This window comes from Lepidochelys kempii, chromosome 7, assembly GCF_965140265.1.
Source record: "Lepidochelys kempii isolate rLepKem1 chromosome 7, rLepKem1.hap2, whole genome shotgun sequence".
NCBI classification, from domain to species: Eukaryota; Metazoa; Chordata; order Testudines; family Cheloniidae; genus Lepidochelys; species Lepidochelys kempii.
Window position 1 is genome coordinate 117,660,239 of NC_133262.1, and position 24,469 is coordinate 117,684,707.

The 24,469-nt window shown below is 38.9% G+C and overlaps 1 protein-coding gene across 15 annotated transcripts in view; it reads right to left on the reverse strand.

Moving 5' to 3' along the window:
- The window catches only part of ADD3 (adducin 3), a 189,641-nt gene that overhangs the window by 152,074 nt on the left and 13,098 nt on the right, over positions 1 to 24,469 (reverse strand). For 3 of the 15 annotated variants that reach the window (XM_073354415.1, XM_073354414.1, XM_073354413.1), the window contains one exon: positions 23,304 to 23,372. The exons of 10 other annotated variants lie outside the window; for them this stretch is intronic. The gene's annotated coding sequence lies outside the window, so the exon portion shown is untranslated. Of the gene's footprint in view, positions 1 to 16,672; positions 16,959 to 23,303; positions 23,373 to 24,469 lie in introns of those variants that run through there. 2 more of the 15 variants (XM_073354417.1, XM_073354416.1) reach the window with 2 other exon arrangements.

Sequence of the window (24,469 nt, forward strand, 5' to 3'; positions counted from 1 at the left end):
AGCCTCTTGTTCATATTCCGACCTATCCATGATGACAACAGCACCTCCTTTGTCAGCCTTTTGATTACGATGTCAGAATTGTTTCTGAGGCTGTGGATGGCATAGTGTTCTGCACGGCTGAGGTTATGGGGCAAGTGATGCTGCTTTTCCACAATTTCAGCCCGTGCACGTCGGCGGAAGCACTCTATGTAGAAGTCCAGTCTGCTGTTTCGACCTTCAGGAGGAGTCCACCTAGAATCCCTCTTTCTGTAGTGTTGGTAGGGAGGTCTCTGTGGATTAGTATGTTGTTCAGAGGTATTTTGGAAATATTCCTTGAGTCGGAGACGTCGAAAATAGGATTCTAGGTCACCACAGAACTGTATCATGTTCGTGGGGGTGGAGGGGCAGAAGGAAGGGCCCCGAGATAGAACAGCTGCTTCTGCTGGGCTGAGATTATAGTTGGATAGGTTAACAATATTGCTAGGTGGGTTGAGGGAACCATTGCTGTGGCCCCTTGTAGCATGTAGTAGTTTAGAAAGTTTAGTGTCCTTTTTCTTTTGTAGAGAAGCAAAGTGTGCGTTGTAAATGGCTTGTCTAGTTTTAGTAAAATCCAGCCACGAGGAAGTTTGTGTGGAAGGTTGGTTTTTTATGAGAGTATCCATTTTTGAGAGCTCATTCTTAATCTTTCCCTGTTTGCTGTAGAGGATGTTGATCAGGTGATTCCGCAGTTTCTTTGAGAGCGTGTGGCACAAGCTGTCAGCATAGTCTGTGTGGTATGTAGATTGTAATGGATTTTTTACCTTCAGTCCTTTTGGTACTATGTCCATCTGTTTGCATTTGGAAAGGAAGATGATGTCTGTCTGTATCTGTACAAGTTTTTTCATGCACCAGCAGGAGAGTGAGTTTGTGTGTGTATGGGGGTGGGGGGGATGTGAGAAAACCTGGATTTGTGCTGGAAATGGCCCACCTTAATTATGCACATTGTAGGGAGAATGGTCACTTTGGATGAGCTATTACCAGCAGGATAGTGAGTTTGTGTGTGTGGTTTTTGGGAGGGGGGTGAGGGGGTGAGAGAACCTGGATTTGTGCAGGAAATGGCTCAACTTTATTATCATGCACATTGTGTAAAGAGTTGTCACTTTGGATGGGCTATCACCAGCAGGAGAGTGAATTTGTGTGGGGGGGTGGAGGGTGAGAAAACCTGGATTTGTGCTGGAAATGGCCCACCTGATGATCACTTTAGATAAGCTATTACCAGCAGGACAGTGGGGTGGGAGGAGGTATTTTTTCATATTCTCTGTGTATAAATAAAGTCTGCTGCAGTTTCCACGGCATGCATCCGATGAAGTGAGCTGTAGCTCACGAAAGCTCATGCTCAAATAAATTGGTTAGTCTCTAAGGTGCCACAAGTACTCCTTTTCTTTTTGCGAATACAGACTAACACGGCTGTTACTCTGAAACCTGTCATAATAATACTTAGGCACCCCTAAAAATCCCATGTTCCTTGTTTAAGGAAGGTGGACTGATGCCTAATTTGCAGGGAAAGAGGGCTGAAGCACACCCTTCTGACCTTTGCAGGTTAAGAAGAATCAACCCATGCAATGTCTCTCCTCTGCCGCTGATAGCAATCCCTCTAAAGAGATTTTGAACTTCTGCAACCAGGATCTACTGCTTAAAGTTTTGATCCCCTTTGAAACAAACAACATTTGAAGGAACCCCTGCACTGATTAAGCAGACAGTACTACACAAAATGAGCACATAAGTCCATAGGGAATCTGTTCCAGAAGCCTGTGTAACTTGGAAGTCCCTGGATAGCTATGTCATTAACTTCAAATTCCTTGGGTACCTGCACCACAAAATCCACACAAAGCTTCAATCCAGCTGATCTAGGCAAACAATTAACTACCACTCCAATACCTGCTAAACTCAAATACAACAGGCAAACCAAATCTGTCAACCAACTGAAAATAGCAAAGCATGAAGGGGCTCCATTGCAATGTTCCTGGGGTATGGCCTGCCTTCTGGGTTTCACCCTCCATTACCATGCTGATTATGAGGACTAGTGTGCTTTCTGAAGGGATCTAGAAGGGTTCATGGTGACAACTTGTGAAACAAGTTCTACTGTAGCAATGTGAAGTCAAATGCTAAGCCAGCCCCTTCATTTGAGATTCTTCAGGTGAAAAAACAGGAGCTCCCACATACATCTGTATAATCATATTTGTACTGTATTTAATAGAAAATAAAAATAAACCACGCATGTACCCCCATGTTCAATATTTAGTGTTTTTGTACCATTCTGGGATGTTGCTTTAAAATACAGGTTCTTTAAATGCATTATACTATCACAGCAGGCAATTTGTGCACCAAACTGGGCACGTGAAAGTGTGCAAGCACAGGTGTTTTGAAATCTGGGACAGAACTAATTCACCACTTCCAAAATGTATTCAACCACCAGACAAGTAAATAATTGCCAACTCATTCCAACCTTGAATATCTTTTTCCTAATTTAAAAATAACTGCAGTTTATTTTTAGCAGTATTTGGCTCTTCAGTGCAGTTTCAGAGATGTAAACAAAGACATTACTACATGTTCATTGGTAAACTAGATTTGTGCTGTATAATGATGCATTAACTGATTTGGTCAATCACTTTCCTGAGAAGCAGTCACATGCATTGTCTTTTGGTTCTTGCACAGTGTTTACAGGTTCATGATAGGACAACTCTTATTGCAGTACTGTGGCTCTTCTCTCTATTTGGAAGATTTTATCCTCAAACGGAAACATTTATTCAAACAATCATCTTCCTCACACAACGTCAACGTCAGCAAAACGTCTCATGGCCTGCAATCAGATTACCCTGATGGACCACAGGTTGCCCACCATTGCTGTAATCCCTTCCTAGGCATCGAGCTACTATGCTCCTCACACAGCAAGGACTGCCGCTCATCCAGTAGCCTTTTTAGCCATAACTGCACTCACAAGACATAAACCTGTAGTCATCATCATCTTCGGTCACAAAGGATACCACCACGAAAAAACTGGTAACGGTGATTTGAGTCTAGAGCTCACTAATCTTATAAGTTATTCTTATACATGCTTCCCCATCAAAAGCATTTGGTTCTAGAGGGGATAAAACTGCAGCTGTTGTGTACACTATTGAAATGTAATGTCAATAAGCCCAAAATGTCACTCACTTTTTTAGTACCATAATTTTCCAAAATAAAAATCCTATCCCTCAGCAATGACGACCTGTTCACAGTCACCTGAGGCAGTGTGTTTCTTGGCAATTGTGGGCATTTTTATAAAGCCTGACCATCCCTCCACCCTACTTGCTTCATTCTTGTGAACAAGAAGTGCACTGAATTATGCAACACTCCTGGTCTCCGAAGTTCTTGGAGAGCATGATTTTTGTACATTTCAATGCCACGTAAACCTGTAAGAATGGAACACGAAACCAAGAGACAGCACAATGGGCACATACCCACAAACCAAGTGAAAACTGGAAAGGCTAATATTAGGCCTACAGCCCTGCCAAGTGTATCTTAAAAACAATTAACTTGAAATGCTCTAACATACATCACTTTTGTAAGATATTTACATTTGTTCTCCTTGTTTGGATTCACAGATCTCTATACATTTCAAGAATTCACACGGTGAGCAGTAGAGTTCAGATGTCCAGAGACTAGCCACATTTACGCAGTAATGCAGACTTGCCAGTTGGATGGAGTCTCAAAGTATTTTAAAGGGTGGCCGCTCCCCAAAAAAGCTGGTACTTGGCTGAAAGTCTCTGGCTAGCCATCTTACAAAACGTGAGAAATGAGTATGTATTCAAAAGGATTACATTGTTTCCATCTGACTGATAACTGAACAATCTATTAAAGTTATTTTCTAGATACCAAATCTTGCTGGGTCTAACACTTACATGGCAGTGATTGAAATATATGGACTAAAACCATGCAAATATTGTATATAAAAACCCTATACAAACAGGTAAATCTGTTCTCCAACACTGGATCAAAAGAAGTTGCCATATGGTACTCTTCTTGAGCAGCTGACCCAATTAGCTAAAATGGAACTGCTCCACACTCCTTTGTGCAGCATTACATATTATCAGCATCCTTGATTAGATTTTAACATATACAAAAAAACAAGAATTGGAAAAAAGGACCATAAGAAGACATGACATCTAGAAGTCTCAGAGCCCTGGCTCTAGCTTCTAAACAGTTTCTCTCCCCCCGCCCCAACCCACTATAGCCTGAGCCCCACAAGTCGAAGTCAGTTGACCTGAGTCAACTGTGGTCATGCCACAGGGTCTTTTATTCCCGTGTAGATGTGCCTTTAGAGGCCAGGTTTGAACAAGACTGGCTAGTTTTGAAGGGAGTTCTCTCTGTCATGCCTCCATGACAATCGAGTCAAGAACAACATAGCTCGGAGCTGTATTAATTCCTCATGTTTTCCCTCCAATATCAATAGCAGATAACTCTTCCTTGCCAAAAGCAAGGAGGCAGCACGTAGAACCTCACACGAGCAATTCAGCCTCTGTGGATCTAGAAGTGTTCTTTTCTTTGGATCCCCAAGAACCATATATTTGGAAAAGTTTCACTGCTCTTCCTAATGCCACAGCCCACCCCACTCAACTCTTCTCCTACTAGAGAGACTGATGTAGAAAAAAAATAGAATCTTGTATGTTCCCTGACTTTTTACTCCACTCACAGGTTTCTCCTCTAATGTATGTGATCTACTCTCAAGTTAGAAAAGATTTGGCCCCAACCCATACCACACAATGACCTGCTCATGTTTTGTATGCTAAAAAGACAGAGATGGTCAATCTTGAAGAAGTGCAGTGCTGACAAACTACAATGACAGACATCTACAAGGTTTTCCCTGGTTCCATCACAGTCATGTGCACTTTTGTCACAGGAATCCTTCCTGTGATGTATACAAGTTACTTTCTCCACTCTCCCTCTGCTGCTGCCACCTGCTTCAGTCTCAAAGGGTGAAGGAGCTCTGGGTCTCCTCACAAAAATTTTGTTTGCGTTGCTTCAGAATCTGTGGATAAGGAGAAATCTCTCATTGTCTAGAGTGCTGTCAAACTGCAAGCTACACAGAATAAAAATGGGAAAAACGAAGATTAAATATTTAACCTAGTCCATCAATCCACCTGAAATACTGTTCTGCAACCTACATCTCTTTAAAAAAAGAGATTACAGCCTCTGAAACTGCCCCCAACTCTAATGAGTAGTAAACCAGGGGTTTATTGTAAATCTTAAAAAGTTATCACAAATATTTACAAAATTTGCCATTGGAAAGATTACTGTTTGAGGCCACATGACACTTCATGCATCTTGTTAGCACTGCAATAGCTACTTCAGAACTTGTTTCACTTGGTCTAGTTGTTAGGGCATCTGGGTTCTACTTCCAACTCTGCCATTAACTCAGGAGTTAGGGAAGGTTATTACATGATGGGGTCGTGAGCTGTCAGCCTCCACTTCAAGCCCCACTTTGCCTCCAGAATTTATAATGGTGTTAAATATATTAAAAATTGCTCAAAGGCTATGTGAAAGAGGTCTCCAGTACAAAAGTTTGAGAACTACTGAACTAACTGAATGTCACCTTTGCAAAAGACATAATATCTGTGCCTCAGACTGCCCATCTTTGAAATGGATACATTACTTGCTCACCCATATAAAGCACTTTGAGATGTTCAGATAATCTATTTCATCTTGTGGTGCTGCATAAATAATTGCAAAAGCATTATTATAAACAACTTCAATCAGATAAAAACGAACGTGTCATAAGATTGCTTTTTTCCCCACAAAAAAAAAAAACAAAAAACAAAAAAAACTTTATATAAAGTACAACCAGATGCTGTTGGCAGATAATTTGATTTAAAATAGGACTGATTTCTAAGAACATTACTGTACTACAAATGTGGTCTACGTATATCCAGTGTTTACAAAGCATTCACTCAATATAATCCCTTCACTCTTCCCCATCTCTCCTTTAATTCTTTCTTAAACATAAAAATACGGTGAATTTCCTGCAACTAGAGGCAAGTCAAAGAAACAGCCATTTCATATATCAGTCAAAAGAGCATGTAAATGATTAAGTAAACACCATCCTATGAAAAGCTAAGCATGCCACTTCTGAAATGGGGTCTAAATTAGCTACTACTACTCAAGAAAGATCTTGGAGTCATTGTGGATAGCTATCTGAAAACATCCACTCAATGTGCAGCAGCAGTCAGAAAAGCAAACAGAAAGGGATAGATAACAGGACAGAAAATATCATGTTGCCTCTATATAAATCCATGGTACGCCCACATCTTGAATACTGTGTGCAGATGTGGTTGCCCCATCTCAAAAAAAGATAAATTGGAATTCAAAAAGGTTCAGAAAAGGGCAACAAAAATGATTAGGGGTATGGAACTGCTTCCGTATGAGGAGAGATTAATAAGACTGGAACTTTTCAGCTTGGAAATGAGATGGCTAAGGGGAGATATGATTGAGGTCTATAAAATCATGACTGGTGTAGAGAAAGTAGATAAGGAAGTGTTGTTTACAACTTCTCATAACACAAGAACTAGAGGTCACCAAATGGGCAGCAGGTTTAAAACAAACAAAAGGAAGTATTTCTTCACACAACGCACAGTCAACCTGTGGAACTCCTTGCCAGAGGATATTGTGAAGGCCAAGACCATAACAGGGTTCAAAAAAGAACTAGATAAATTCATGGAGGATAGGTCCATCAATAGCTATTAGCCAGGATGGTCAGGAATGATGTCCCTAGCTTCTGTTTGCCAGAAGCTGGGAATGAACGACAGGGGATGGATCACTTGTTTACCTGTTCTGTTAATTACCTCTGGCGCACTTGGCACTGGCCACTGTCGGAAGACAGGATACTGGGCTAGATGGGCCTTTGGTCTGACCCTGTAGGGCCGTTCTTATGAAATACATTCTGTTGCAGTTCAGATCATCAACTACAACAAGGAGATATTTCAGTCTATATGGAAGTCAATGGTCAAAATGGACTTATTTTTAAAAAGTATTTATTTTATCTCCGTACCATTTAATGGAATATTTAAAATATTTTTTCTTAAAATAAGTCTATGTTTTTTTTTTAAAAATTAAGTAAAGGATTAAAAACCTTTAAGTAACAGTCTGGAAACTCCCTTCCTACAGAAATCTTTTTAATTAAACATAGAAAGTAAGAAATTTTGTAACACTTAAAATCTTATGTCCAGTTATTATCAGCGATCGTAAGAAAAACCAACAGTAAATCTTAAGCATGGTGAAACTTCATTTGCTAGCTGTAGATAAGAAAATTATGAAAAAAGTTGATTAACATTAATTTATCAAATCTGACTAATTAATAAACTGAGTAACTCAAAATATGATATTGGTTTACTTTCTTCTTCTGAATTCTGGATTATGAAATAACATTAAAAAACCTGATCAGTCCGAAAAATGACTAACCTGTCCCTATTAATCTTTCTTACAGAAAACTATTACATTAAAATCAATTTCAGAAAGAATGCTTAACAGTGTTCTATTATAATATGCAAAAAGAAAAGGAGTACTTGTGGCACCTTAGAGACTAACCAATTTATTTGAGCACGAGCTTTCGTGAGCTACAGCTCACTTCATCGATGCATCCGATGAAGTGAGCTGTAGCTCACGAAAGCTCGTGCTCAAATAAATTGGTTAGTCTCTAAGGTGCCACAAGTACTCCTTTTCTTTTTGCGAATACAGACTAACACGGCTGTTACTCTGAAACCTATTATAATATGGTAATTATAAAACATTCACAGACCATTAAATTTTTGTAGCAATTATTTTCAAATAATGTTCATAAAGTTTGATAAATTAGTTATACTATGTCTTGATAACATGCTGGAGACAGCAGAGGAAGGCTTTGTACAGAGTTTAACAGCTAAAAATAGAAGGCTTTCACTATATTTGATATCCAGGTACTTAATATATAAAATTTTTATCCTTACCTGAAACCAGGGCACTTCCAAATTGGATTAGACAGTTTTAAATGCTTAATTAACAAAATAGAGAGAGAATATTGTTGTATTCTTGAGGTTACTGCCTTGGCCCAGTATTTACTCTATTAGCTGCAATTATCTTAATCAAGTTAAGTCAGTAAATTGCCACAACTACATCACCTAATTTAGCAGTTAAAACAAGAGCAATTATATTTTATTTGAACCTTTAAAGAAGAAAATCAAGTAACCTTTTTAAAATGCATCACTTAAGCATGCTGTGAAAGTTCAGCTTTTTATTTTTAAGGATCAAAGCAAATGTTTTAAATAATTTAATTACATAAAAATTACTTTTATGAGCACCAGGAAGAAAAGGCCAATATTAAAATAATTAGAAGAAAAATGAGTTGGAAGAATAAGGTCAGTCTTACATTTGAAAGGTTAACAATGATTAAAGTCATACCACACAGTCTTAAAAAAAAAAACTAATCAAATTTGGACCCTGTATTGTTGATCATCATTACCAGAGACTTTTCTTATCTCTATTTGTGTAAGGAATTATTTTCCCTACAGGGAATCCTCTTCTCTAAGATTCCCACTGCTATGGTCCTAAAAAGACCTCTTCATCCCACAAGAAATTTTCTAGGTGAATATAAAGTCCCATCCTGAACTTTCAACAGCCTAGTTTTGAGAATACTTCAAAATTAGAGCCAGTAGATGTATAACCATATTTAGTTGTGAAAAAAAGTCAAACAATAACTTTCTTCCATTATTCCTTTAAACACCCAACACATATTTTTAATAGGCAACTAAAATTTATTTCACATTTGTCCTACCACCAGTAGATTCTGAAGGTTGTATATATTTTAAAGAATTCTTTGCTTTAGTGGCGGAATCAAATTAATTTTAATCATGACTAGGAGAACTGATTTTAGAGGCAGAATTTACACTAGAACAAACAAAAAACAAACAAACCAGAAAAATCTTGCTGAGGGAAGCATGTGTCTCAGGTCTGTAAGCAAGAGAGTTACTTAAGCTGGAGGCAGACTGTTTAGTCAGTATAATGCCAATCCTTAATAACGCAGTTATTCAAGCCTTAAGTTTTTCAAAACAAAAAAAACAAAAAAAACCACCATAGGGCAACCAGGACATATGATGTAGGCTAGAGACTTTGCCCAGATACTGGCTCTATAATGAATAAAAATTAAGTCTGGTCCAATTCAATTATGAATCATCTTCATTCAGAGATGTAGAGCCCAACAAGAAATGAGAATTAGCAATTATTGTTTGTTTGTAGTAGTACCCCCAATGTGCATCTGGAAAGCACCTAGCAAAAGAAAGGGCTGATTCCTGCCCTGAAGAGCGGCAGTAAGTCTAGCTCAAACTCTGATTTGCTTGCCTACTTCTAGTTTTAGAAGACGACTTCTTTTAATCAAAGGAATGGATCAGATTGATACAGGTCACATATTTGAAATTTAGGGGTGAAACCATGGCCACATTAACATTAATGGCATCACTCCTATTGTACTTTACTGTGGCCAGGGATCTCATCCTAGGTGCCCAAAGTTAGACATGTAACTAAGTACTCTGATGTGCAAAGATACTGAGCACTGGGGCAGATTCCATTTAAATCATTGCAGCTTTTTATTTTGAGAAAGCAAATATAACTCAGCATTTAAATAATGCTCATCTTCCAAAAAACAAACAAACAAAAAAATGCATGTGACTCAATCCTCAACGTCTATGCAAGGTAGTTAAGTATTATACTGACCTGAATTATACTAAACAAGGATATAGACACAGGATTTTAGTAACCTATTTCTTTTCTTATGGTAGGGGCTAGGACTCCAAATCAAGGATGAGGACACCACTGGGCCAGGTGCTGCACAGAGACATAAGAAAGAGACTTGGCCAAGAAAGACATTGTCATACTCAGGAATTCTGGATCCCAGCCCAATGCTTGGACCACAAGCACAATGAACACACCTCATCATCTTCCTACAAGTGAAAGACTGAGAAATTACTGTTCCGTATTTACAAACCAATTTAATCAAGATGTGTAGAATATACAGCACCACTTTAACCAAGTTAATTAAAAGCTACATAAAAGCCACATCTTGTTTGTGTTAATAGTATATTAATTTAATTTATGCCCTGAGAATACATTCACATCCATTGTTAGCAGAGGGCAAGATCCTGCAAACATTTAAGAGTATCTGTTAATTTGAAATCAATGAGACTACTCAAGTGAGTTAATTTACTCATGTTTTCAGGATCACACCGTAATTTAAGAGGTGAACTACAAATTTAAAAAGATCTAAAAAGTTAAAAAGATATAAAATTTGTGTAACCATCAGCACAGACACTACCATAAGTGACCCACATGTCGTCTTCATACTTACCCTCCCCGCCCTACCTATCGCCATACTGCCTTCTCTTAACTCAGACCCACTTCCAAGAGTGATTTCCATGTAGGCAGAATCACACACGTGCACAGTGGTCATTTCAGGATTGAGTCATTCAAAGTTTCAACTTTTTAGGGCAGGCAGTTATGGAGTTTGACACCGGCCAAAAAAAAGTAAGGATCAGCAAAGCCACTGGCTAAAATTTTCAGTGATGGAAACCACTAAGGCTTTTATGCAGAGGATAGATTTGTGATTTGAATGTATGCATTTTACAAAGATATTACACTTGTTTTTATTGAAACATTCACACAAAAGCCTCTTCTGGATTAAGATTAAACATGAGAAATGTTGTACCCAAAAGGAAATTCTGGATGGTATTCAAAGGACATTAGAAATAGATGAACAAAAAGGCACCAGTGATTTTAAGTATAACAGCCCTACTGTATTTCTAAAATTCATACATCCTCTACCCAAATCTAGTTGAAGTCAATCCCAGTTCATAGCTGTTTAGGCCCATAAAATCTTTGTCTCAAAAGTTCTCTTGGGAATTGACGTTTCCCCACCACAGAGGCTGAAGACACATTCACTTTAGCAAGTCAAGTTTTCCTGCAATGCCACAAAACATTTTAACAAAGGCAACTGATCCAGCCTCCTTTGTCCAGCAGTGGCCAATCTCATGCTTCAAAGGAAGGTGGTGAGGGAAGGGAAGGGATTACACTTAGCCTACTGCGGAATGCTGTGCTTTTACATAAGGAAAAAGCAAAACAAAAAAACCCCAACATCCCTTTACTGATCCCCTCCACAATTTGTTTACACCCTGAAGTATGAGCTATACGTTTCTACCCTTATCTTAAAACATTCACTGGAATATGATACTGTTTTACTACAGTGGAAGAGATGATTTAATGGCTTATTGACATCTATAATAAATGAGAGCTAAAGCAGGAATCTATTGCAACTGAACTCCTAGGCAATGCTATTCTAGAATATATTTTTTCTTCTTGTCCGGTGCAAATGGAATGCTGGGAGTAAGTTTATGAAGACTTCAGACATAGCCATATCCTGTAGGCTGGCTTCAATTACATGCAATCATTGTGACTACAACAGAATCTCAGTCTTATGAACACCAGAGTTACGAACTGACCAGTCAACCACACACCTCATTTGAAACAGGAAGTATGCAATCAGGCAGTAGCAGAGACAAAATAAAAAAAGCATATACAATACTGTGTTAAACGTAAACTACTAAAAAAATAAAGGGAAAGTTTAAAAAAAGATTTGACAAGGTAAGAAAACTGTTTCTGCACTTACTTCATCTAAATTAAGATTGTTAAAAAGCAGCATTTTTCTTCTGCAAAGTTTCAAATCTGTATTAAATCAATGTCCAGTTGTAAACTTTTGAAAGAACCACCATAAAGTTTTGTTCAGAGTTATGTATATTTCAGAGTTTCGAACAATCTACATTCTGAAGGTGTTCGTAACTGAGGTATTACTGTAGTTGAATGCCCTCTGCTGAATTTACTGCTCCTAGGGCATCTACATGGGAGACTTCCCAAGTAAGATGGAAATTAGAGTATAATGAACAAGCATCAAAGACATGATACAATGATGCCACATAAGTTGACGGGAGTAATACTAGATTTGGCTACCACTGGACTTTCCCAATAATTTACTGCAGGCACTCGCACTGCTTTCAGTTTTAATCTACACTTAAAGCAAAGTCAATGAATGGCTAAAAATAAACTACTGGAAAGTCCAACAGCAGCCAAACATTCTATTTGCATTGGGCAAGAAGAAAAACTACTTTTGATAATAAAAAGCTACTCCGTAGTAGTGACCTTAATACACTACTGCTTGATATAAAAATGTGAAATGTAAACCCAAAATTTCAGGAACAAAGCAAGAAGATCATAAATAAATACCAGTTAAGTATGACAATTTGAAAAAACAAATCCAAGGTTGCGGACAGATTACATTACAGGTAAGAAGGGTACTTCTGACATCAGAAGTTTGCAGACCACTGCCCTAAGGCACTCACACCTCCCCTCTGTAAGAGCCTTTTCTCTAGAAACACCTTCTCCCTGAAAGTATCTTAGGGTTGGTTAAGATAGGTAATCTTTTTCTTAATTGTTTACCAATTAACCATTGAACAGCCACCTGGGCTGCCAGTTACCCCCAGGTGGGCCTTGAGAAGACAAATTGGGCCCTGATTCCCCTTAAAGGGGCCAGTCACCCCTTTAACAGTACCATTACACAGATATCAAAATGTAATTTAAAAAGAAAATAATTTTCATGCAGAAGAGTTATTTATAAATATTTAAAATAAAATATTTTAAACAGTACACTAAGTATGCCTAGAGAAAATTTGTTATCTATCGTTCCCCTCCGTCTACCACCACCCACACCCTAGTAGAAAGATAAACATATGGCCATAAAAAAACCCAGCAGCTCAGGCAGCTTCGCTATTTACATTGTGTCTGTACTATAGCCACCGTCAAGAAGAGCAGTAGGGTGGGGGAAGACCGTGGAAAGCAACAGAGAATAAAAGGAGAGAAAAATACCAAACAAAAAGACATAAGATCAAATAAATGTGAATCCACTTACAGAGTGGCAAAGAAGCCAGATAATCATTAATGTGTGGCAAATATTAGAGTTGTGAACATTCAACATTTCTTGGTTACTTAAGTTGAAAGTGGTTTGTTTATGTTCAACATGGAAAATATTAGTCAGTTCTGGATTTCCCATGTTGTATTACAAATAAGTAGCATTCAGATCCTTCGGAACCCTGATATTTACCTCTCTCTATTATCAAAACTAACCATTCATTCCTACCCTGGATTTCCTATCTTTTAATTCGTTACTGATCCATGAGAGGACCTTCCCTCTTATCTCATGACTCCTTATTTTGCTTAAGAGCCTTTGGTGAAGGACCTTGTCAAAGGCTCTCTGAAAGCCCACACATACTCCCTCAAAGAATTCTGATAGATTGGGGAGGTACGATTTTCCTTTACAAAAACCATGTTGACTCTTCCAACATATTGTGTTCATCTATCTGTCTGATAATTCTATTTTTACTATAGTTTCTACCAATTTGCCTGAAACTCAAGTTAGGCTTACTATCCTGTAACTACCAGGATTGCTTCTGGAGCCTTTTTTTAAAATTGGCATTACGTTAACTATCTTCTAGTCACCTGGTACAGAGGCAAATTTAAATGACAGGTTACACAACAGTTGTGCAATTTCATATTAGAGTTCCTTCAGAACTCTTGGGTGACCACCACCTGATCCTGATGATTTATTACTGTTCATCAATTTGTTCCAGAACCTACTCTATTGGTACCTCAGTCTGGGACAGTTCAGCTGTGACACCTAAAAAGCATAGCTCAGGTGTGGGGATCTCCTCCACATTCTCTGCAGTGAAAACCAATCAAAAAAAAATTTAGTTTCCCACAATGGCCTTGTCCTCCTCGAGCGCCCCTTTAGTGCCTCAATCATCCAGTGGACCCACTGACTGTTTGGCAGGCTTTCTGCTAATGGTGGCCTCCTGTTTCACACAACTTTCTATCTATATATTTTACTAATTTGATACAAAGTATGTGTGTTTCTCATATTTATTGGAGAGAGCTGTACTATTTGACTGGGTGACCTTCCGTTGCAAATGGAACTTCCACCCTAAAACTTGGCTCTATCAACATTCCCATGGCTACATTCAGTCTAGTAACCAAAGCTCAAATAAATTGGTTAGTCTCTAAGGTGCCACAAGTACTCCTTTTCTTTTTGCGAATACAGACTAACACGGCTGTTACTCTGAAACCTGTCTTAGTAGAGTGTCCAGACTTCAAGAATGAACTTTTAGTTGCAAACAATGGCAGTGACTGCCATCTAAAAAGTTTATAGCTTGTTTCCATCCAGTTATACACAAAAAGGAGTATTTTAGCAAAGAAAACAGATCTCAAAAAGGAAAATAGTCTTCTTTGTGTAAAATGATAAAACACTCCTCTATTTCAGAGTAGTAGCCATGTTAGCCTGTATCCGCAAAAAGAAAAGGAGTACTTGTGGCACCTTAGAGGCTAACAAATGTATTTGAGCATAAGCTTTTGTGAGCTACAGCTCACTTCATCTGATGAGCTTATGCTCAAATAAATTTGTTAGTCTCTAAGGTGCCACAAGTATTCCTTTTCTTTTTACTCCTCTATTTGTCTTCTTCTTGCTTATGAAACACCAGTGAAACACCTTCAAAAATTGAAGTCCTCTAGCATGCAAGATGAATAAAATATTGTCAATTGTAGTTTAAAGGAATTTGATGGTTATAGATCTACAGTATCTTTGTACAAAGCAACATTCCACCACTACCAATTGCTTAAAAGGCAACAATTCTGTTTTAGAAAGGTATTTCAGCTTATCTCACTTTATAAAAGTAAGTCAACTGTGGCTCACTGTGTTAAAGTTAATTAGCTAGTTAACATGCAATAAATTTGCTTTTTAACTTGTATTTTATTATGCTCTCTTCCTCTCAGTATTATGCTTTCAAGAATGCAAGTAATTCTTATACCTAGCCATAAAGAAAATGACTATTAAATCAACTTTTTTCATTTAATGTAAAAAAGGCAACATGTAAACAAAAGTGTATTAAGTCACTATATTAAGTTTATAATTTGGCATTTCCTTGTTTTCTTTTAGGCCACATCTATAACAATCTAGTCAAGTTCTTGGCATATTTCAGCTACTGTGGGTCAACAGTGTCAATTTTCAAAATCTGCCTTTTTGATTCAACTAGTGCCAAATGCTTACCAACAGAAAACAAGTTCATGCTTACCGTAGGTAATACATGTGACAAAACAAAACAATTTTCAGAAGCTCTTGCCTTTAGAAGTCAGTAGCAGATTGTTCAAAGCTGTAAAATGTGCTGACACAGACAAGGCTGTTATTTTTAAGACACAGCCATAGTCTATTTAACTAAAGCATCTTTTGTTTGACTGAACCAGTATTATTTTGGTAATATTCCTTAAGTAACTATACTGAAGACTGTATAGTCTAACTAAATAATACAACACAGTGAAACTTCTGGAGACCCTGAAACACAATCAGAAATTGACACCTCAGCAGCAGGTTTCAGAGACTAGCTCTTTGACAGCATATTAATTTTTGTTGAATGTAATTTTGAAAGCAAACACCATTGCCATCCTTACTTTGACAAAAAAGTCCTTTAGCTATCACATTTATAAAGCCTATTTTCCATAATTACCAATATTTTGATTCTATTAGTCAAGAGCTTTCTGCTGACATGAGGCGAAAATTAAAATTAATCAGCGCCTTTCAGTTTTTACTTTTGATCTGGTGTTGGATATTCCAGAAACAAAAGGGACTTATAAATGAAGATTTAGGAACCTTCTAGGTCAGTGGTTCTCAACCACAGTATGCAGAGGTCTTCAGGAGAGTACATCAATTTATCTAGATATTTGCTTAGTTTTCCAGTAGGCTACATAAAAAGAACTAGCAAAGTCAGTACAGACAATGACTTGTTTATACTGCTCTATATAAAAACATACCACTCTCACTGTGGCCAGTTGCAGCTGCTTTTGTAGTTTGACTGGAGAAGACCCAGACAAGCGTGATAAATACCGATACTGGACACAGAGCAGAAAGGGCTCACGATGAAAAGAGGCAGTTAGAGAAACATGAGGAGCATTTTCTCCCTTTCCTCCTCTGCTTTTTTCCCTTTATAAGCCCCATGTTGATCCAAACGCATTCTAGGGCAGAGGATCTACCTTAACCTGAAGTAGATCATTTTTTTCTTCCAACTAAGGAAGCCCTTCTGCTGGAGGAGATATGGAAAGAAGAAAGATATCTGGGTGCTAAGTACAAGATATGCTCCATTTCAAATGGAAATTAATTCAGGGAAGTTCTATGGTCTGTAATATAGGAGGTCTGTAGCGGCGTGAGACTCACCCCTGCAGCGCCTCCGACTGGTCTCAGGGAATTAGCTCTCCCAGCCTCCGGATTGCCCTCTGCAGGCCGGTGTCCTGCTTGCCGCTGGCCCCTGTATCCCTCCTGGACCCCGGTGCCCCTTTTACCCAGGGTGCTGCTCCCTGGCAATACCCCCACCAGTCTCTGGATCTCCCCTCCCCAGGGAGCCCCCACCCACTAGCCCCACCTCGCCTCAGTCTTTGGCTACTGCCAGTCACCATTGAGCCCCTGCACACTGGGGCGGACTGCAGTGTATAAGCCAATCATCAGAGCCAAAGGGGGTTTGGACCTGCTGCCTCTGCCTACCCCTTGGGCTGCCCTCTGCAACCCCATTACCTATTTGGCCTTCCACTAGGCCTGCAGCCTGGGGGGTTTCCAGGCCGGAGCTCCCCTGCTCCTCTGACCTTCCTCCAGTCCTGCTGCACCTCAGGTACTCTGGTAGACTCCCCAGCAGCCAGGCCCTTCTCCCTCTAAAGGCAGAGAGTGAGAGTGTCTGCTCCTGGCCCACTGCCCTGTTATAAGGGCCAACTGAGCCCTGATTGGAGCATGGCCACAGCTGAGTCTGCTTCCCCGAATCAGCCTGGGAACTGCTTGCTCCCAGCCACAGCCCTCTCCTGGACTGTTTTAAGCCCTTTAAGGCTGGAGCAGGTGACCACCCTGCTACAAGGTCATATAAGATTATCACAGTTGTTCCTTCTGGCTTTACAATCTATGAATTATTAATATCTCTAAATACCTACCATGTGAGAACAGCAAACCCACTGTCTGCACTGGTGGCAGATATTCACACTCCTAATATCTGTCTTTTGCTTTAGAAATGTGAATAGTGAATTACACAGGCTACAAGTATATGGCTAGAAACTCTGCTAAATTCTCATTGGGACAGCAAATAAAACCACTGTCTCAGGAGGAGAGAGGATGACACAGAATTATTAAGAAATTTACATGACATTTTCACTTCTAGGGTCACTAGTTCAAATCCATGTGTAGTCAGAAATGGACAATGTCATTACCATCATTCAGACAAACCAACATATGCAATTTAAGGTAGCTAATTTCAAATCCAATTCCTAGGACACTAGTGTCTGTATCACACCAATATTGGTACTTGGTAGCTATGGCAAGGAATGAATGAGCATGCATACTGAATTACTTTACCCCACCCTATGATGGTCTCTTCAGAAATAAAATTGAGGTATATTGCTGATGAGTGGTAAGCCATTGTCCATGTTCTATCTGTTCTGCAGATAAAGGATTGCAAGTCTCTAGGACTGATATTCCAGGACTTTTCATATGCAATGAATTCACAAGGAGCAATAAAAAAATATTCACACCTCATGCCTGCAAGATGATCACCACACCCTTCTTGAAGGGGTTCCCACTTTAGAAAGGAGGCATTGGAAATCTGGGGGGAATGGGAAGGATGTGAAGGTCTATTTATAGGGCAGATAATACATACAGTATAAATATTGGGAGTGTCATTTGCCACATACACAGAGACTAACTGACCTAACTTGGGGAAAGTAAACAATTAACAGCTTTCTGTCATCTCTAGAAGTTGTGTTAAACAACAGGAGAATCCAAATTTACCAGCCTCTATTCCTTTTATTTGGATCAGTGTCTGGGTGGGAAGAGAAGAGAGATTTTCACTACTTTCAGAAGCATACATGCCATTAGTAGTTTTGGTTGTATGCTACTCTGAAGCAGATTCCTGAACTCACACAAAAAACATTACTGACAAAATGCTAATACCTAACGAATATACATCTCAAGCTAAGTGAGATATCAGACTAACATTATAGGAAAGCACTGTCTTCAACAATGTTACGCGTACTAATTTACCTCATTTCATTGTTTTAAACCAATTTTATATAAATAAGAACTACACATCCATTCCTAAGACCAAAGGAAAAAGTAGAGAAATTATTTTTATCTAGATGTTGCAGAATACATTTTACACAGTGGACAAAGACTCACTGAGCTTCCTAGATGCAACAAAGGCAGGGCCTGTGGCAGAGCCAGGGGTTGAGCAGTGAGCACCCCCCCGGCACATTGGAAAATTGGCGCCTGTAGCTCTAACCCTGGAGTCGGTGCCTAGACAAGGAGCCACATATTAACCTCTGAAGAGCCGCATGTGGCTCCAGAGCCACAGGTTGGCCACCTCTGGCCTAGCATATATCTGCTTGCTTTGCTATTTGTCTCTACTACAGACTATCAAATGGTTGCTCAATAAGGCATGTAGCTATCTTGTTGGCTCAGTGGTTTTTTTTTTTTTGGTGCACGTGCACATGTGACTCTCTTGCTCTTCCTCTTGCCCCATTTATCATAGGGGAGATGGCAGGTTTGAGTGTTCATACATGCAGGAATAAGGAGCACAACGTGAAGAACATCTCTTGGTGCAAATATATGAGGAACATTTTTTAATAAACAGAAATTTGTCAACTCTTTGACGTCAACTTACTGTTACAGCAAAATAGCTTTAACTTATTGAAACATTTGGTTTAAGTACAATGATACTTCCCAACCTGGAGGCTGGTGAATTTTCTGTAGAAGAGTGGATCGAGTGCCCCCACTCCACCCTTCCCGCCCCCTTCCCTGAGCCTGCAGTGCCCTTGCTCTTCCCGCATCCCACCCCAGAGCCTCCTGCATGCCATGAAACAGCTGATCAGGAGGTGCGGGGAGGGAGGAGAAATTTCCAGAGGCAGGTATAAATATGCAATATATAAATATACCTGCCTTTGGAAATTTCCACTATATGCATCCGACGAAGTGGGTATTCACCCATGAAAGCTTATGCTCCAATACATCTGTTAGTCTATAAGGTGCCACAGGACTCTTTGCTGCTATTTCCAAGAAGTTACACTATGGATTTCCCTTTGGGCTGTAGAAGAAAGATTTCAATTATGTGGATAATGCAGACAAAAGACAACGTATCACACTTTGGTATATGCATTCATATGCCATTTGAGTCTCGTATTTTATGTCTGCATCTCCAAAAATAACCCCAGCAAAAAATTTCTACTCATGTACATCAAACTTGTCTTGTATTTCAGCTGTAGCTGGATTCTGAAAATGTATATTTATGACTTCATGTCAATTTAACTCCCGTACAGTTTGAAGTGTCTGATGGAGTTCTAATGCAAGCTATTAATCTGCTCATCCTCATGCTATAGCTCAATATCTCTCACCATCATCTCCAAACACAAATGTATTCTGAAGTGTCATTGCAGCAAATGTCAGCAGGCTGTAACCAGACACAAAATTTCAAGGCAAACACACAAATGAAGATATCAAGCATGCAAAGTAACAGTCAGATATGGGTCTGATTCTGCCATCTACTCAGGGAGAATTTTCAAGAAACACAGGATCATTAACAAGCTATACAGTTTTGATAATAACGAACACACTTCAATTCTACAGTATTTCATAGTAAGAAGGGACCGATTTTTTTACTGGCACTTTCTGGTGCTATTACCTGCCCTCATACTAACCAGGATGAGGGGAGATCCTGTACAGACAGACTTGAACGAATGGAACAGTTACAAAAATTTTGATGGACTTCTTCACTGAGGATGGTGTTCTTACCCCAGAGAAAGTTTACTGTAGCTCCTCTTCTATAGAAGAAACTTCACTCTCCAATGAGGGGAAGGGGTGGGGTGGGGCCGCGGAGGACCACAAGTAAACCAAACATTTTCCAGAATACGCAAAATATATTTCAGATCCTATTCCTGGTTCAAGTCCTTTAGAAATATAGAAAACTTAAAAAAAAACAAAAAAAAAAACCCCAACCATTAAAAGATAAAACCGCTAAAGGACTGGAGTAAAGCCACTACACATGCTCTAACACTTACTACTACAGAAATGGCAGCTTTACCACTCCTTATCTTCCACCCACATTGGTGCCAATACATATAGGTTCTTCAGTCCCTGAATATCCTCTTGCCCAGACAGTCCTGGTATTTGGGAGGAGAACCAAAACTTTTCTCACACTTTCCCCTTAAATTCCCAGTGCTCCAAAGGAATGAACTCTCCAAACTCTGACAAACTCAGAGAGCAGAATTGGCTTTTCAAACTCTGCAAGAAAGTGCCATCTCTCTTTCAGCCTCCTGAAAGCTGCCATGCATCTCCTTGTGGATTTTCCTCTAGTAATCGCAAACCTTCATAGATTCACCAGTGTCACATTTGTCCCAAAGTAACTACTCTGATAAGCCTTCCACCATGCTCCATTTTCAAGCTATGGGGAAATCAAACAAACCGCCTCTGCACTGAGGGGGAGGGAGATCTTTTATCCATATGGACCCACCAAAAACTGCTTCTACCACCACCGAAACAGCTTTTCTGTCAGCGTCCTGTACCAAGAACAACTTTAACCAAACAGCTGCCATATTACATCTCAAAGCCTCATATAAGTGGCCAGGCCTTTCCATTTTTGGAAGCCCTTCTTACCTGAAAAATCTACCAAACTACATGCAGCAATGACTCTTTCCATATTTTGGCTGGGTTTCACAAAGGACTCAATCTTTATTACAGTTAAGCAACTGATCTCTTTACATTCTTATACTCACAAACTATGATCCCAGTCCTACAATCTTATCTATGCAGGTAGACCCTTGTGCCTGTGTGTATCTGATTTCAGGATGGGGACTTATGGTAGCAACTTCAGAGGTATAGTCTCAAGATTGGTAGAACCAATATTTTTTAAAATAAACCTTTCCGTCTCCAATGAGGATACAAAAACCTTTAACAGCCCTTTCGACGAAGGGCTTTAGCACTGCTGAAATTCCAGCATTAAAATGGGCAACTTAAAAAAAAAAAAAAAACCTGCGATTTATTGACATTGTGGATCTCATTTGCAAGTTTATCTTTGCCCATTCTGTTCCTGAGAGCAAATAAGTTTCTGGAACAAAAAATAGGCTTATGTTTAGTTTCTTTTACTGGGGGACAACAGGGGAAAGGAAAGGGAGTTAGAGATGGGAATGGAAGGGTTGCATTTTGTGCTACGTCACCCTTGACAGCTTTTCATTTAAAATATAGGCATCATACACATTTCCCCACGTTAATCAATAAGCAGATCAGTCTAAAAAGATAGATATACAAATATTGCACCTGCCAGTTCTGTACTTTGAACCAATGTATTTTCTGTAATTATGAACCTGGTCAGGTATATTTCATGTTATAACCATTAGCATCAATGGGAGCTGCGTGTATACTTATAGGGAGAAAAAAATAGTAACAAATGACCTCTACATAACCTTAATAGGCAAATAAAACATTTTACTGTCATCTTCAAACAAGTTTTGACAGCTAACCACTGGCATGGTATAGTTAATTGGGGGCTGTAACTAAAATCTTTACAACATGTCCCAGTGATATCTCAAGGCAAAATATATCAAAGGTCACCTTGTATGAAAGAGCCTTATTGTTTGCATGTATACTTAAACAAAACCTTTGTTGGCACAGGTAGAGATGGGAGTCGGTGAAATTCAATTTTACTCCCAGGAATGGCAACATTAGATTTATATTACAAAGGTGGATTATTGTGTAAGTAGTACTACAGACTTACAGCAACGAGTATTGTCCGTTTTGGAAAAAAAATGGTGTCATAACACATATATGCAAAGCTGCAGGCTATATTTTCTCTTATGAGCTAGATCAGATATTACCTGACACAATGAATTTAACTTCCCCTAGTGATTAAATTACTTTAATTAGTAGCAGACCAATATTTATAGTAGTACCATAGCTTTAAGCAAAGCACAACAAAAATGTCAATATTAAGCGGAAAGAGAAGAACAGAATCAAATATTTCAGTTTTTTCAAGTATGTTGGCTCAGAAGATAATGGATGTAAAAATTGAATCCACGTTCCCACTATGCCACCTGTTTAAGGATACAGGAAGAATCTTAGATCTGAATAGTGTTAACACCAAAACATTAGACTTTTAAAAAAACTGAATTTACTTTATGCTGTTTATAATTTGCACTTCATTCTGCTTGGACAAGAAAGCTACACTGTTTAGTTTCAAATATTATTTCTAGTCAGTTTTGATTCATGGTTCTCTCATGCTAGCACTATATTGCTGTGTTCAGGTACACAACATCATAGAACACTATTTAAATACACAACAAAACCCCCACATCCTGCAAAACCTCACCAGGAAGCTTTTATTTGGGATCTAAATAGCATGTCTTATTTCAAAAGGTATCCCTTCATCATGTTATCTGGAGCCCAGCAACATGAAGGCACTGAAGACAATATAAATGAAGTTACGATTTTCAAAAACAAAATAAAAAACTGACATACTTGCTGATTCCTCCCTGCTCCCCTCCCTCAAATGTTTAGTTTATTATTTGATGTTTGACTATGTTGATCAGAAAAAACTCATAAAACGTGTTTTGCTGGCTATAGGCGTACTTTGGCCTGTCTCTTACCAATTGTTTTTCAAAGCACAGCACTGCCTATTATTGCAGAAAAAAACACATGACATCTGGATATAGTTTTTTGTAATCAGTTGCTCGAGTTAACTGTCCTTTTTTATTACAAAAAAAATAATAAAAATTTTACTAGAATGATGTACTTTGGACATTTGGCCTTCAGTCTTAGAAACTGAATTTTCTTTGTTCTAACTAAGCACATATTTGGAGAGATCTGCAAAGTATTTTAACTGTGCTCTTTAAGTCTTTTAAAGATATTTAACATAGAATATGAATACCTTCTTTGAATGCCAAGCCAGCCATGAATCAAGTATAAAAGACTAACAACAAATTTTAAATATTCAATCCAATCCGTACCATCAGCAGGCCAGCAAGAATTCTAACTTGTATTCACCATAATATCCATCAAATAGAAAAGATATATTCTTTCATACCCTAAAAATCATTTTAAATTTTTGATGGGGACAGAGATTACATAATGGAGAATAGAAGACAGCATGAATTTCTGTATGATAATTTTATTTTAGAGTCACCTTTGGAGAGTATATCTTTGGCAGTTAGATAGGCAAATATTGTAGACAGTGAACTTTCTGAATTCCATCCTGCAAGATTTAGGAAAATAACAGATTTTAAATCACTTGAAGAACGTTGTCTCTCTGTGTGTGTATATACTCAAGTCAAAAGATGCATTTGAGGATTCTTGCTATATGAAATCCCAAAGAACCACATCTGCTTCTAGAACTGTGTAGCATGGTTTTGATTGACTGTAAGCTCTACAAGGTTTGTATAGCATCTAACACAATGGAGCCTTCAATCTTGACTGGACCCTCTGAGCACCACTATAATACCCATTAAACCCGAAATTTCATTCTACTTTATTAAACACGTGTGCATTCAGCAGAATCCCAAGTGTGATGGGGTGTATAGATCCCACTGGACACAGAAGGTGCCAGAGAGGCCCTCGTGGTAGAGCTGGCTCTGCCTCCCAACTCCTACCCACGAGACCTTTACCCAGACCCTGAGGACAATACAACGGACTACCAGGATAAGATGGACGCTGACCCTAACTCAGAGACCCAGCCAGAGCAACTTCCACAACCCACCCCACCTCCCCCCATGTTGGAGCTGAATCATAGGCAGCACTGTAGACTCACTGTCCCCACCTCTTTGCTGGAGCCACAGGGAGGGAGTATCCCTGAATACATTAATGTTTGTGACTTTCATTTTGATCACCTATCTGGAGAAACTTAAGAAGGCCCATCAAGGGCAGAGCCACCCCTGCCTCTGCCCCCTTTTGGTAGACTGGGCTTATGCTGGGATCACCCACTGTAGATAGCGGCACATGGTCAGGTCCTCCCTGTGGAAAGAACCATCGAAGACCTCGTTAGACCAAAATATCATTATTCAACAGAGTTTTTTTCCTGTTATGGCAGTGCCAACGCATTACCCTATTTAAACTTATGTTCAGTTTTGCATTTAAAGCAGAAGTTCAAGCTCTCTGTATGAAACAAAAACAAAAAAAAAACCCACAGAATATCTGCCCCCCAAATCTCTACCCTTATCTCTGAGTAAAGCTTGCATTTTCTGAAGTTTTCTTTTTTAAATTGGTTAATTAGTTTGCATTCTAGTCAATTACAAATTGGCCTCCCAGAAGTTCACATTCTGAGTCTCAAAATTTGAGCCCCATTAATTTAAAAAC